This window comes from Lithobates pipiens, unplaced genomic scaffold (assembly GCF_037356315.1).
Source record: "Lithobates pipiens isolate NorthernLeopardFrog02 unplaced genomic scaffold, aLitPip1_a1.2 Scaffold_25, whole genome shotgun sequence".
NCBI lineage: Eukaryota > Metazoa > Chordata > Amphibia > Anura > Ranidae > Lithobates > Lithobates pipiens.
Window position 1 is genome coordinate 239910063 of NW_027507787.1, and position 15043 is coordinate 239925105.

Genomic DNA, 15043 nt, shown 5'->3' on the forward strand with positions numbered 1-15043 from the left:
CAGAGCACTTTTTTGCGATTCGGCACTGCGTAGTTTTAACTGACAATTGCGCGGTCGTGCGACGTGGATCCTAAACAAAATTGGCGCCCATTGTTTTCCCCACAAACAGAGCTTTCTTTTGGTGGTATTTGATCACCTCTGCGGTTTTTATTTTTTGCGCTATAAACAAAAATAGAGCGACAATTTTGAAATAAACACATTATTTTTTACTTTTTGCTATAATAAATATCCCCCAAAAATGTATTTAAAAAAATGTTTTCCCTCAGTTTAGGCCAATACGTATTCTTCTACATATTTTTGGTAAAAAAAAATCGCAATAAGCGATTATTGATTGGTTTGTGCAAAATGTATAGCGTTTACAAAATAAGGATAGTTTTATAGCATTTTTATTAATAATTTTTTTTTTTTTTTTTACTAGTAATGGCGGCGATCAGCGATTTTTATTGTGACTGCGACATTACGGCGGACACATCAGACATTTTTGACACATTTTTGGGACCGTTGTCATTTATACAGCAATCAGTGCTATATAAATGCAGTAATTCCTGTGTAAATGACACTGGCAGTGAAGGGGTTAACCACTAGTTGGCAGTGTAGGGGTTAAGTGTTCCTAGGGGCGTGTTACTAACTGTGGGGGGCTGGGCTGTGTGTTAGTGAACACTGATCTCTGCTCCAATCACAGGGAGCAGAGATCAGTGTCACTTGTTGCTAGGCAGAACGGGGATATGCTGTTTACATTGGCATCTCCTCATTCAGCCGCCCCGTGAGACGAACGCGGGTATCCCCGGGGAGATCGAGTCCGCGGGACCCGCGACCGGACTCATGGGAGTCCCGACCGGCAGACACGTGCCCGGTCGGGAAGTGGTTAATATAAGGACACTTACCTGTCTGGGGACCCCGTGATGTTGGCCCCCCTGTAGCCGATTTGTCCATTGGTTTGGGGGCGGGCATTGGCATCTTCACTAAGGGCCAGTTCACACCACATACAGTCCAGTGCACTTTTTTTACTGCATCAAAAACACATGGATAGTAGCAGTGGCAGCCGCTCCAGTAGCGGCGCAAGGGCGCCACCCCCCAATCCATGCACCTGGCATCCTAATCTACATGCTTGGTACAGGGGTGCTCCCCCCCCATCCATGCACCCGGTTTCTAATCTACATGCAGAGGCGGCCCCCTAATCCATGTGCCTAACTCCTAATCTGCATGCAGGGCGCAGGGGCACCTCCCCTAATTTACATGCAGGGGCGCTCCCCCAATCAATACGCCCGGCCCCTAATCTACATGCATGGTGCAGGGGCGCTGCAATCCATGCGTCCGGTTTCTAATCTATATGCAGGGGAGGCCCCTCTAATCCATGCGCCCGACCCCTAATCTATATGCAGGGCGCAGGGGCGCCCCTCCTAATCTATGCACTCGGCCCCCTAATCGACATGCAGGGGTGCCCCCCAATCTATGTGCCTGGCCCCCGAATCTACATGCAGGGGCACTGCCCCCCCAATCCATGCAGCCAGCCCCCTAATCTACATGCAGGGGCACTGCCCCCCTAATCCATGCATCAGGCCCCTAAACTACATGCAGAGTGCAGGAGCGCTGCCCCCAATCCATGCACCCGGCCCCCTAATCTACATGCAGGGGCGCCCCTCTCAATCTCCTTGCAGGGTGCAGGGGCACCCCCCAATCCATGTGCCTTGGCCCTAATTTCCATGCAGGGGCTCTTTCCCTAATCCATGCACCCGGCTCCTAATCTACATGCAGGGTACAGGGGGCGCTGTCCCCCTAAAGCATGCGCCCATACCCTAATCTACATGCAGAGCATAGGGGGCAATGCCCCCCCAATCCATGTGTCCGCCCCTAATCTACATGCCGGGGGCGCTGGACGTATGGATTCCAACTGGGTTTTTTTTTTTAACACAAGATTAGAGCCTGATGCCACGTACACACGATCGCAATTTTGGTGGGAAAAAGCTCTGATAGTTTTCCCGACGGAATTCCGACGTTATTCCGCTGAAGCGGTCTTGCCTACACACGGTCACACCAAATTCCGTCCGTCAAGAACGTGGAGCTGTACAACACGTATGACGGGGCTAGAGAAAGGAAGTTCAATACCGAGTAGCCAATAGCTTCCGTCTTGTAGTTGAATCTGAGCATGCGCGAGTTTTTGCGTGTCGGAATTGCATTACACACGAGCGCAAAATAGAGAACCTGCTCTCAATCTTATGCTGGCCAAAATTCGGCCAGCAAAAGTCCAATGGAGAGTTCACACAGTCACATTTTCCGACCAAAAGCTCACATTGGTCTTTTGCTGGCCGAATTTCCGATGGTGTGTATGTGGCGTGAGATTGTTCGGTATAGAAGGGGGGTAAGAGTGTCCTGTATAGAAGGGGGTGAGATTATCCGGTATAGAAGGGGGGGTGAGAGTGTCCGGTATAGAAGGGGGTGAGAGTGTCCTGTATTCCGGTATAGAAGGGGGTGAGAGTGTCCGGTATAGAAGGGGGTGAGAGTGTCCTGTATTCCGGTATAGAAGGGGGTGAGAGTGTCCGGTATTCCGGTATTCCGGTATAGAAGGGGGTGAGAGTGCCCGGTATAAAGGGGGTGAGAGTGCCCGGTATAGAAGGGGGGGGGGGGTGAGTGCCCGGTATAGAAGGGGGGGGTGAGAGTGTCCGGTATAGAAGTGGGTGAGAGTGTCCGGTATAGAAGGGGGTGAGAGTGTCCGGTATAGAAGGGGGGGTGAGAGTGTCCAGTATAGAAGGGGGTGAGAGTGTCCGGTATAGAAAGGGGGGGGTGAGAGTGTCCGGTATAGAAGGGGGTGAGAGTGTCCGGTATAGAAGGGGGTGAGAGTGCCCGGTATAGAAGAGGGGGTGAGAGTGTCCGGTATAGAAAGGGGGGGTGAGAGTGTCCGGTATAGAAGGGGGTGAGAGTGCCCGGTATAGAAGGGGGGGTGAGAGTGTCCGGTATAGAAGGGGGTGAGAGTGCCCGATATAGAAGGGGGGGTGAGAGCACCCGGTATAGAAGGGGGGGTGAGAGTGCCCAGTATAGAAGGGGGTTAGAGTGTCCGGTATAGAAGGGGGGTGAGAGTGTCCGGTATAGAAGGGGGTGAGAGTGCCCGGTATAGAAAGGGATGAGAGTGCCCGGTATAGAAGTGGGTGAGAGTGCCCGGTATAGAAGGGGGTGAGAGTGCCTGGTATAGAAGGGGATGAGAGTGCCCAGTATAGAAGGGGGTAAGAGTGTCTGGTATATAAGGGGATGAGAGTGCCCGGTATAGAAGGGGATGAGAGTGTCCGGTATAGAAGTGGGTGAGAGTGTCCGGTATAGAAGGGGGTGAGAGTGCCCAGTATAGAAGTGGGTGAGAGTGCCCGGTAAAGAAGGGGGTGAGAGCACCCGGTATAGAAGGAGGTGAGAGCGCCCGGTATAGAAGGGGGTGAGAGCGCCCGGTATAGAAGGGGGTAAGAGTATCTGGTATAGAAGGGGGTGAGAGTGCCCGGTATAGAAGGGGATGAGAGTGCCCGGTATAGAAGGGGGTGAGAGTGCCCTGTATAGAAGTGGGTGAGAGTGCCCGGTAAAGATGGGGGTGAGAGCGCCCGCTATAGAAGGGGGTGAGAGCGCCCGCTATAGAAGGGGGTGAGAGCGCCCGGTATAGAAGGTGGTGAGAGTGTCTGGTATAGAAGGGGATGAGAGTGCCCGGTATAGAAGGGGGTGAGATTGTCCGGTATAGAAGGAGGTGAGAGCGCCTGGTATAGAAGGTGGTGAGAGTGCCCGGTAAAGAAGGGGGTGAGAGCGCCCGGTATAGAAGGGGGTGAGAGTGCCCGGTATAGAAGGGGTGAGAGTGTCTGGTATAGAAGGGGGGTGAGAGTGTCCGGTATAGAAGGGGGGTGAGAGTGTCCGGTATAGAAGGGGGCGAGAGTGTCCGGTATAGAAGTGGGTGAGAGTGTCCGGTATAGAAGGGGGTGAGAGTGTCTGGTATAGAAGGGGATGAGAGTGCCGGTATAGAAGGAGGTGAGAGTGTCCGGTATAGAAGGGGATGAGAGCGCCCGGTATAGAAGGGGGAGAGAGTGTCCGGTATAGAAGGGGGTGAGAGCGCCCGGTATAGAAGGGGGTGAGAGCATCCGGTATAGAAGGGGGTGAGATTGTCCGGTATAGAAGGGGGTGAGAGTGTCCGGTATAGAAGGGGGTGAGAGCGTCCGGTATAGAAGGGGGTGAGAGCGTCCGGTATAGAAGGGGGTGAGAGTGTCCGGTATAGAAGTGGGTAAGAGTGTCCGGTATAGAAGGGGGTGAGAGTGTCCGGTATAGAAGGGGGTGAGAGTGCCCGGTATAGAAGAGGGGGTGAGAGTGTCCGGTATAGAAGGGGGGGTGAGAGTGTCCGGTATAGAAGGGGGTGAGAGTGTCCGGTATAGAAAGGGGGGGTGAGAGTGTCCGGTATAGAAGGGGGTGAGAGTGCCCGGTATAGAAGGGGGGTGAGAGTGTCCGGTATAGAAGGGGGTGAAAGTGCCCGATATAGAAGGGGGGGTGAGAGCGCCCAGTATAGAAGGGGGTAAGAGTGTCCGGTATAGAAGGGGGGTGAGAGTGTCCGGTATAGAAGGGGGCGAGATTGCTTGGTATAGAAGGGGGCGAGAGTGTCTGGTATAGAAGGGGATGAGAGTGCCGGTATAGAAGGGGGTGAGAGTGTCCGGTATAGAAGGGGATGAGAGCGCCCGGTATAGAAGGGGGAGAGAGTGTCCGGTATAGAAGGGGGTGAGAGCGCCCGGTATAGAAGGGGGTGAGAGCATCCGGTATAGAAGGGGGTGAGATTGTCCGGTATAGAAGGGGGTGAGAGTGTCCGGTATAGAAGGGGGGGTGAGAGTGTCCGGTATAGAAGTGGGTGAGAGTGTCCGGTATAGAAGGGGGTGAGAGTGTCCGGTATAGAAGGGGGTGAGAGTGCCCGGTATAGAAGAGGGGGTGAGAGTGTCCGGTATAGAAGGGGGGGTGAGAGTGTCCGGTATAGAAGGGGGTCAGAGTGTCCGGTATAGAAAGGGGGGGTGAGAGCGTCCGGTATAGAAGGGGGTGAGAGTGCCCGGTATAGAAGGGGGGGTGAGAGTGTCCGGTATAGAAGGGGGTGAAAGTGCCCGATATAGAAGGGGGGGTGAGAGCGCCCAGTATAGAAGGGGGTAAGAGTGTCCGGTATAAAAGGGGAATGAGAGTGTCCGGTATAGAAGGGGGGTGAGAGTGTCTGGTATAGAAGGGGTGAGAGTGCCCGGTATAGAAAGGGATGAGAGTGCCCAGTATAGAAGTGGGTGAGAGTGCCCGGTATAGAAGGGGGTGAGAGTGCCCGGTATAGAAGGGGATGAGTGTGCCCGGTATAAAAGGGGATGAGAGTGCCCAGTATAGAAGGGGGTAAGAGTGTCCGGTATAGAAGGGGATGAGAGTGCCCGGTATAGAAGGGGGTGAGAGTGCCCAGTATAGAAGGAGGTGAGAGTGCCCGGTATAGAAGGGGGTGAGAGCGCCCGGTATAGAAGGGGGTAATAGTATCCGGTATAGAAGGGGGTGAGAATGTCCGGTATGGAAGGGGATGAGAGTGCCCGGTATGGAAGGGGATGAGAGTGCCCGGTATGGAAGGGGGTTAGAGTGCCCGGTATAGAAGGGGGTGAGAGTGCCCGGTATAGAAGGGGGTGAGAGTGTCCGGTATAGAAGGGGGTGAGAGTGCCCTGTATAGAAGGGGGTGAGAGTGCCCGGTATAGAAGGGGATGAGAGTGCCCGGTATAGAAGGGGATGAGAGTGCCCAGTATAGAAGGGGGTAAGAGTGTCTGGTATATAAGGGGATGAGAGTGCCCGGTATAGAAGGGGATGAGAGTGTCCGGTATAGAAGTGGGTGAGAGTGTCCGGTATAGAAGGGGGTGAGAGTGCCCAGTATAGAAGTGGGTGAGAGTGCCCGGTAAAGAAGGGGGTGAGAGCACCCGGTATAGAAGGAGGTGAGAGCGCCCAGTATAGAAGGGGGTGAGAGCGCCCGGTATAGAAGGGGGTAAGAGTATCTGGTATAGAAGGGGGTGAGAGTGCCCGGTATAGAAGGGGATGAGAGTGCCCGGTATAGAAGGGGATGAGAGTGTCCGGTATAGAAGGGGGTGAGAGTGCCCTGTATAGAAGTGGGTGAGAGTGCCCGGTAAAGATGGGGGTGAGAGCGCCCGCTATAGAAGGGGGTGAGAGCGCCCGCTATAGAAGGGGGTGAGAGCGCCCGGTATAGAAGGTGGTGAGAGTGTCTGGTATAGAAGGGGATGAGAGTGCCCGGTATAGAAGGGGGTGAGATTGTCCGGTATAGAAGGAGGTGAGAGCGCCCGGTATAGAAGGTGGTGAGAGTGCCCGGTAAAGAAGGGGGTGAGAGCGCCCGGTATAGAAGGGGGTGAGAGTGTCCGGTATAGAAGGGGTGAGAGTGTCTGGTATAGAAGGGGGGTGAGAGTGTCCGGTATAGAAGGGGGGTGAAAGTGTCCGGTATAGAAGGGGGGTGAGAGTGTCCGGTATAGAAGGGGGCGAGAGTGCTTGGTATAGAAGGGGGCGAGAGTGCTTGGTATAGAAGGGGGCGAGAGTGTCTGGTATAGAAGGGGATGAGAGTGCCGGTATAGAAGGGGGTGAGAGTGTCCGGTATAAAAGGGGATGAGAGCGCCCGGTATAGAAGGGGGAGAGAGTGTCCGGTATAGAAGGGGGTGAGAGCGCCCGGTATAGAAGGGGGTGAGAGCATCCGGTATAGAAGGGGGTGAGATTGTCCGGTATAGAAGGGGGTGAGAGTGTCCGGTATAGAAGGGGGTGAGAGCGTCCGGTATAGAAGGGGGTGAGAGCGTCCGGTATAGAAGTGGGTGAGAGTGTCCGGTATAGAAGGGGGTGAGAGTGTCCGGTATAGAAGGGGGTGAGAGTGCCCGGTATAGAAGAGGGGGTGAGAGTGTCCGGTATAGAAGGGGGGGTGAGAGTGTCCGGTATAGAAGGGGGTGAGAGTGTCCGGTATAGAAAGGGGGGGTGAGAGTGTCCGGTATAGAAGGGGGTGAGAGTGCCCGGTATAGAAGGGGGGGTGAGAGTGTCCGGTATAGAAGGGGTGAAAGTGCCCGATATAGAAGGGGGGGTGAGAGCGCCCAGTATAGAAGGGGTTAAGAGTGTCCGGTATAGAAGGGGGGTGAGAGTGTCCGGTATAGAAGGGGGCGAGAGTGCTTGGTATAGAAGGGGGCGAGAGTGTCTGGTATAGAAGGGGGTGAGAGTGTCCGGTATAGAAGGCGGTGAGAGCGTCCGGTATAGAAGGGGGGGTGAGAGTGTCCGGTATAGAAGTGGGTGAGAGTGTCCGGTATAGAAGGGGGTGAGAGTGCCCAGTATAGAAGTGGGTGAGAGTGCCCGGTAAAGAAGGGGGTGAGAGCGCCCGGTATAGAAGGGGGTAAGAGTATCTGGTATAGAAGGGGGTGAGAGTGCCCGGTATAGAAGGGGATGAGAGTGCCCGGTATAGAAGGGGATGAGAGTGTCCGGTATAGAAGGGGGTGAGAGTGCCCTGTATAGAAGTGGGTGAGAGTGCCCGGTAAAGATGGGGGTGAGAGCGCCCGCTATAGAAGGGGGTGAGAGCGCCCGCTATAGAAGGGGGTGAGAGCGCCCGCTATAGAAGGGGGTGAGAGCGCCCGGTATAGAAGGTGGTGAGAGTGTCTGGTATAGAAGGGGATGAGAGTGCCCGGTATAGAAGGGGGTGAAATTGTCCGGTATAGAAGGAGGTGAGAGCGCCCGGTATAGAAGGTGGTGAGAGTGCCCGGTAAAGAAGGGGGTGAGAGCGCCCGGTATAGAAGGGGGTGAGAGTGCCCGGTATAGAAGGGGTGAGAGTGTCTGGTATAGAAGGGGGGTGAGAGTGTCCGGTATAGAAGGGGGGTGAGAGCGCCCGGTATAGCAGGGGGTGAGATTATCCGGTATAGAAGGGGGGGTGAAAGTGTCCGGTATAGAAGGGGGGGTGAGAGTCTGGTATAGAAGGGGGTGAGAGTATCCGGTATAGAAGGGGGTGAGATTGTCCGGTATAGAAGGAGGTGAGAGCGCCCGGTATAGAAGGTGGTGAGAGTGCCCGGTAAAGAAGGGGGTGAGAGCGCCCGGTATAGAAGGGGGTGAGAGTGTCCGGTATAGAAGGGGTGAGAGTGTCTGGTATAGAAGGGGGGTGAGAGTGTCCGGTATAGAAGGGGGGTGAAAGTGTCCGGTATAGAAGGGGGGTGAGAGTGTCCGGTATAGAAGGGGGCGAGAGTGCTTGGTATAGAAGGGGGCGAGAGGGTCTGGTATAGAAGGGGATGAGAGTGCCGGTATAGAAGGGGGTGAGAGTGTCCGGTATAAAAGGGGATGAGAGCGCCCGGTATAGAAGGGGGAGAGAGTGTCCGGTATAGAAGGGGGTGAGAGCGCCCGGTATAGAAGGGGGTGAGAGCATCCGGTATAGAAGGGGGTGAGATTGTCCGGTATAGAAGGGGGTGAGAGTGTCCGGTATAGAAGGGGGTGAGAGCGTCCGGTATAGAAGGGGGTGAGAGTGTCCGGTATAGAAGTGGGTGAGAGTGTCCGGTATAGAAGGGGGTGAGAGTGTCCGGTATAGAAGGGGGTGAGAGTGCCCGGTATAGAAGAGGGGGTGAGAGTGTCCGGTATAGAAGGGGGGGTGAGAGTGTCCGGTATAGAAGGGGGTGAGAGTGTCCGGTATAGAAAGGGGGGGTGAGAGTGTCCGGTATAGAAGGGGGTGAGAGTGCCCGGTATAGAAGGGGGGGTGAGAGTGTCCGGTATAGAAGGGGTGAAAGTGCCCGATATAGAAGGGGGGGTGAGAGCGCCCAGTATAGAAGGGGTTAAGAGTGTCCGGTATAGAAGGGGGGTGAGAGTGTCCGGTATAGAAGGGGGCGAGAGTGCTTGGTATAGAAGGGGGCGAGAGTGTCTGGTATAGAAGGGGTTGAGATTGTCCGGTATAGAAGGGGGTGAGAGTGTCCGGTATAGAAGGCGGTGAGAGCGTCCGGTATAGAAGGGGGGGTGAGAGTGTCCGGTATAGAAGTGGGTGAGAGTGTCCGGTATAGAAGGGGGTGAGAGTGTCCGGTATAGAAGGGGGTGAGAGTGTCCGGTATAGAAGGGGGTGAGAGTGCCCAGTATAGAAGTGGGTGAGAGTGCCCGGTAAAGAAGGGGGTGAGAGCACCCGTTATAGAAGGAGGTGAGAGCGCCCAGTATAGAAGGGGGTGAGAGCGCCCGGTATAGAAGGGGGTAAGAGTATCTGGTATAGAAGGGGGTGAGAGTGCCCGGTATAGAAGGGGATGAGAGTGCCCGGTATAGAAGGGGATGAGAGTGTCCGGTATAGAAGGGGGTGAGAGTGCCCTGTATAGAAGTGGGTGAGAGTGCCCGGTAAAGATGGGGGTGAGAGCGCCCGCTATAGAAGGGGGTGAGAGCGCCCGGTATAGAAGGTGGTGAGAGTGTCTGGTATAGAAGGGGATGAGATTGTCCGGTATAGAAGGAGGTGAGAGCGCCCGGTATAGAAGGGGGTGAGATTGTCCGGTATAGAAGGAGGTGAGAGCGCCCGGTATAGAAGGTGGTGAGAGTGTCTGGTATAGAAGGGGATGAGAGTGCCCGGTATAGAAGGGGGTGAGATTGTCCGGTATAGAAGGAGGTGAGAGCGCCCGGTAAAGAAGGGGGTGAGAGCGCCCGGTATAGAAGGGGGTGAGAGTGCCCGGTATAGAAGGGGTGAGAGTGTCTGGTATAGAAGGGGGGTGAGAGTGTCCGGTATAGAAGGGGGGTGAGAGCGCCCGGTATAGCAGGGGGTGAGATTATCCGGTATAGAAGGGGGGTGAAAGTGTCCGGTATAGAAGGGGGTGAGAGTATCCGGTATAGAAGGGGGTGAGAGTATCCGGTATAGAAGGGGGTGAGAGCGCCCGGTATAGAAGGGGGTGAGAGTGCTCTCAGATTGAAGAGGCCCGACTGTGAAGAGCGCTGATGTGGAGCGGGCAGAGAGAGATGTCATCTCTGCTCATCCGCCCGCTCGCTTCTCTCCTCTGCCTCTCTCATGCAGCCCGCCCCGCCCGCCGCAGCAGCCACAACCTGCTGGTTAGGGAAGGATCTTGCAGCAAGAGACTCGGGGCTCTGGGCCCCAATAGCCACCCCCCCCAGCAACGCCCCTGGTGCCCGGTACAGAAGGGGTTACAGATCAGATTGTCGGCTCTCTTCTTCATTTCCTGTGGCGCCCCTCAGAGGTGAGCCATGAAATTGTATTATTCACAGGTTATTCACACACCTCCCAACTTTTTGAGATGTGAATGAGGGACACCTATCAGCAAAAGCATTAAGGCATAGGCCACACCCCCTGTCCGCCCCCTTAAAGGAGAATTGTGCAAAAAAGAAGATTGGTTAAACCCACAAGTGCATTTTTTTTACTACTACTCTTCCTTTATATTGGATTTAGAGATTTGCAAATGCAGCCATTTAGAATTTGGATGGAAGGTTTAGCTCTGGGAGAAACTTTTTGATAGATAAAATGTGCATTTTATATACTATAGAGATCAGAGCAACATGAGGGACAAATGAGGGACTTTCCCAATCAGGGACAGTTGTGAGGTATGGACGGTGTACACCTCCCTCTCTCTCTCTCTCTCTGGGGTTTTGGGGGGAAGGGATGGGGTGGGATCTCTCCCCTCCCCCTCCTGTAGTAAGTCTGCACTCTCTGACGATTCTCAGTGATGACTGTGATTGGTTGATGTGGGGGGGGAAGGGGGGATTTCATTTCATTCCCTCCCCCCTTGGACTCTCGGGGTGACAACACAGAGCGGACATTCGGGGCGGAGCTACGAGTAGTCACCGTCCGTCCTATAGAACCGTACAGGGGGCGGGGTCATGCGGAGAGGGGCGGGGTATTACGCCAATAGATTGGTATGTGGTGGGCGGGCTGAATGACAGCCAGTGGGCGGGGCTTGGAGCGGCTGAGTGTGGAAGGCGGAAGGCGGAGAGCGGAGATGGACCGACAGAGAGAGCGGAACAGGTGAGAGACCGGGGGGGAGGGGAGACCGGGACATACCGGGACATACCGGGGAGAGAATATACCGGGGATCCCCTCCTCCAACCCTCTGTACGGAGAGCCGACATCCGGGAATCTTTACTCTTCTACATTGTATATAGAATGTCATACTTTGTATAGATCCTCCTCCCCGCCCACTGATCCCGCCCACTGATACCTCTCCCCGCCCACTGATCCCTCCCACTCATCCTCCTCCCCGCCCACTGATCCCGCCCACTGATACCTCTCCCCGCCCACTGATCCCTCCCACTCATCCTCCTCCCAGCCCACTGATCCCTCCCACTCATCCTCCTCCCCGCCCACTGATCCCTCCCAGTCATCCTCCTCCCAGCCCACTGATCCCTCCCACTCATCCTCCTCCCCGCCCACTGATCCCGCCCACTGATCCCTCCCACTCATCCTCCTCCCCGCCCACTGATCCCTCCCACTCATCCTCCTCCCCGCCCACTGATCCCTCCCACTCATCCTCCTCCCCGCCCACTGATCCCTCCCACTCATCCTCCTCCCCGCCCACTGATCCCTCCCAGTCATCCTCCCCGCCCACTGATCCCTCCCACTCATCCTCCTCCCCGCCCACTAATCCCTCCCACTCATCCTCCTCCCCTCCCACTCATCCTCCTCCCCTCCCACTCATCCTCCTCCACATCCACTAATCCCTCCCACTCATCCTCCTCCCCGCCCACTGATCCCTCCCACTCATGCTCCTCCCCACCCACTGATCCCTCCCACTCATCCTCCTCCCCGCCCACTGATCCCTCCCACTCATCCTCCTCCCCGCCCACTGATCCCTCACACTCATCCTCCTCCCCGCCCACTAATCCCTCCCACTCATCCTCCTCCCCTCCCACTCATCCTCCTCCACATCCACTAATCCCTCCCACTCATCCTCCTCCCCGCCCACTGATCCCTCCCACTCATCCTCCTCCCCGCCCACTGATCCCTCCCACTCATCCTCCTCCCCGCCCACTGATCCCTCCCAGTCATCCTCCCCACCCACTGATCCCTCCCACTCATCCTCCTCCCCGCCCACTGATCCCTCACACTCATCCTCCTCCCCGCCCACTGATCCCTCCCACTCATCCTCCCCGCCCACTGATCCCTCCCACTCATCCTCCCCGCCCACTGATCCCTCCCACTCATCCTCCTCCCCGCCCACTGATCCCTCACACTCATCCTCCTCCCCGCCCACTGATCCCTCCCTCTCATCCTCCCCGCCCACTGATCCCTCCCACTCATCCTCCCCGCCCACTGATCCCTCCCACTCATCCTCCCCGCCCACTGATCCCTCCCACTCATCCTCCTCCCCGCCCACTGATCCCTCACACTCATCCTCCTCCCCGCCCACTAATCCCTCCCACTCATCCTCCTCCCCTCCCACTCATCCTCCTCCACATCCACTAATCCCTCCCACTCATCCTCCTCCACACCCACTGATACCTCATCCTGCACACTGATCCCTCCCACTGATCCTCCTCCCACCCACTGATCCCGCCCACTGATTCTTCTCCCCCGCCCATTGCCCACTGATTCTTCTCCCCCGCCCATTGCCCACTGATTCTTCTCCCCCCCGCCAACTGATCCTCTCCCCCCGCCAACTGATCCTCTCCCCCCGCCAACTGATCCTCTCCCCCCGCCAACTGATCCTCTCCCCCGCCCACTGATTTCTCCCCCCCCGCCCACTGATTTCTCCCCCCCCGCCCACTGATTTCTCCCCCCCGCCCACTGATTTCTCCCCCCCCGCCCACTGATCCCTCTCCCCCCCGCCCACTGATCCCTCTCCCCCCCGCCCACTGATCCCTCTCCCCCCCACCCACTGATCCCTCTCCTCCCCCGCCCACTGATCCCTCTCCCCCATCCACTGATCCCTCTCTCCCCACCCACTGATCCCTCTCCCCTCCCTCTCCCCTCCCACTGATCCCTCTCCCCACCCTCCCCCGCCCACTGATCCCTCTCCCCACCCTCTCCCCTCCCACTGATCCCTCTCCCCACCCTCCCCCGCCCACTGATCCCTCTCCCCACCCTCCCCCGCCCACTGATCCCTCTCCCCCGCCCACTGATCCCTCTCCCCTGCCCACCGATCCTTCTGCCCTTCCACCGATCCCTCTCCCCACCCACTGATCCTTCTGCCATCCCACTGATCCCTCTCCCCCCACCCACTGATACCTCTCCCCCTGTCCACTGATCCTTCTGCCCTGCCCTCTGATCCTGCTCCCCGCCCACTGAGCCCGCCCACCAATCCCTCTCCCCAGCCCACTGAGATCTCCAATTAGAGTAACCCCGGTTCCTCTTCCATCATCTCTCACTCCCCACTCGGCGTCCCTCAGTCCTCGTCCTCCATCATCATCCATCACCCTCATCATTCATCCTACATCCTCATAATCCATCATCATCCTCCTCATCCTCCTCATCATCCTCATCCTCCTCATCATCCTCATCATCCTCATCATCCTCATCCTCCTCATCATCCTCATCCTCCTCATCATCCTCATCCTCCTCCTCATCATCATCATACTCCTATATCATCCATTATTATCAATCATCATCATCTATCCTTCTATCTCTATATGTCACCCATTCTTGTCTGTAGTCAGCTGTACACAGCACTGGGAGGTCCCGGCACTGACATCCACTCCTTCATCTACATGTGCCCAAAGGAGGGGGAGGGTACTTAGGTTTCCCCTAATGAGCCCCATCTGTACTGTGCTGGCAGATCTCATTACCAGCTAGATGCACGCACTGTCTGTCCTGACAAGGGGTCCCCATTGGGCACATTCTCAGGTGATTTCAGGACTGAGCAGTTTTGCTCAGCCAATGCCAGTTACCAGGAGAGGAAAAAGATACAGATCACATGTATTCAGACCCACCCACTGAAGTGGTGTCATTGAAAGGAAAGAATGTCCCTAGTGGAACCAATTGCCTTCAGAAGTCACCTGTGTGTCATCTAATCTCAGTATAAATACACCTGTTCTGTGAAGCCCTCAGAGGTTTGTTAGAGAACCTTAGTGAACAAACAGCATCATGAAGGCCGAGGAACACACCAGACAGGTCAGGGATAAAGTTGTGGAGAAGTATAAAGCAGGGTTGGGTTATAAGAAAATCTCCCAAGCTTTGAACATCTCACAGAGCTCTGTTCAATCCATCATCGGAAAATGGAAAGAGTATGGCCCAACTGCAAACCTACCAAGACATGGCCGTCCACCTAAACTGACCGGGCCGGGCAAGGAGAGCCTTCATCAGAGAAGAGCCAAGAGGTCCATGGTAACTCTGGAGGAGCTGCAGAGATCCACAGCTCAGGGGGGAGAATCTGTCCACAGGACAACTATTAGTCGTCTCTCCACAAATCTGCCCTTTATGGAAGAGTGACAAGAAGAAAGACATTGGAGAAAGAAAGTCATAAGAAGTCCTGTTTGTAGTTTGTGAGAAGCCATGTGGGGGAGGGGGCAGCAAACATGTGGAAGAAGGTGATCTGGTCAGATGAGACCAAAATTCAACTTTATGGCCTAAAAACAAAACGCTATGTGTGGGGGAAACTAACACTGCCCATCCCCCTGAACACACCATCCCCACCGTGAGACATGGTGGTGGCAGCATCAGGTGGTGGGGATGGTTTTCTTCAGCAGGGACAGGGAAGCTGATCAGAGGTGATGGGAAGATGGATGGAGACAAATACAGGACAATCTTAGAAGAAAACCTGTTTAGAGTCGGCAAAAGACTTGAGACCGGGGCGGAGGTTCACCTTCCAGCAGGACAACGACCCGAAACATCCAGCCAGAGCTACAATGGAATGGTTTACATCAAAGCATATTCATGTGTTAGAATGGCCCAGTCACAGCCCAGACCTAAATCCCATTGAGAATCTGTGGCAAGACTTGAAAATTGCTGATCACAGACGCTCTCCATCCAATCTGACAGAGCTTGAGATATTTTACAAAGAAGAAGAATGGGCAGAAATGTCCTCTCTAGATGTGCAAAGCTGGTAGAGACACCCCCAAAAAGACTTGTAGAGAAAGGGGGTTCTACAAAGTATTGACTCCGGGGGGCGCCATA

General features: G+C 55.5%; 1 protein-coding gene across 2 annotated transcripts in view; it reads left to right on the forward strand.

Moving 5' to 3' along the window:
* Window positions 1-10881: 10881 nt before the first annotated feature.
* The window catches only part of TTC31 (tetratricopeptide repeat domain 31), a 229677-nt gene continuing 225515 nt past the window's right edge, over window positions 10882-15043 (forward strand). For both annotated transcript variants that reach the window (XM_077455711.1, XM_077455710.1), the window contains exon 1: window positions 10882-10960. The gene's annotated coding sequence lies outside the window, so the exon portion shown is untranslated. The remainder of the gene's footprint in view (window positions 10961-15043) is intronic.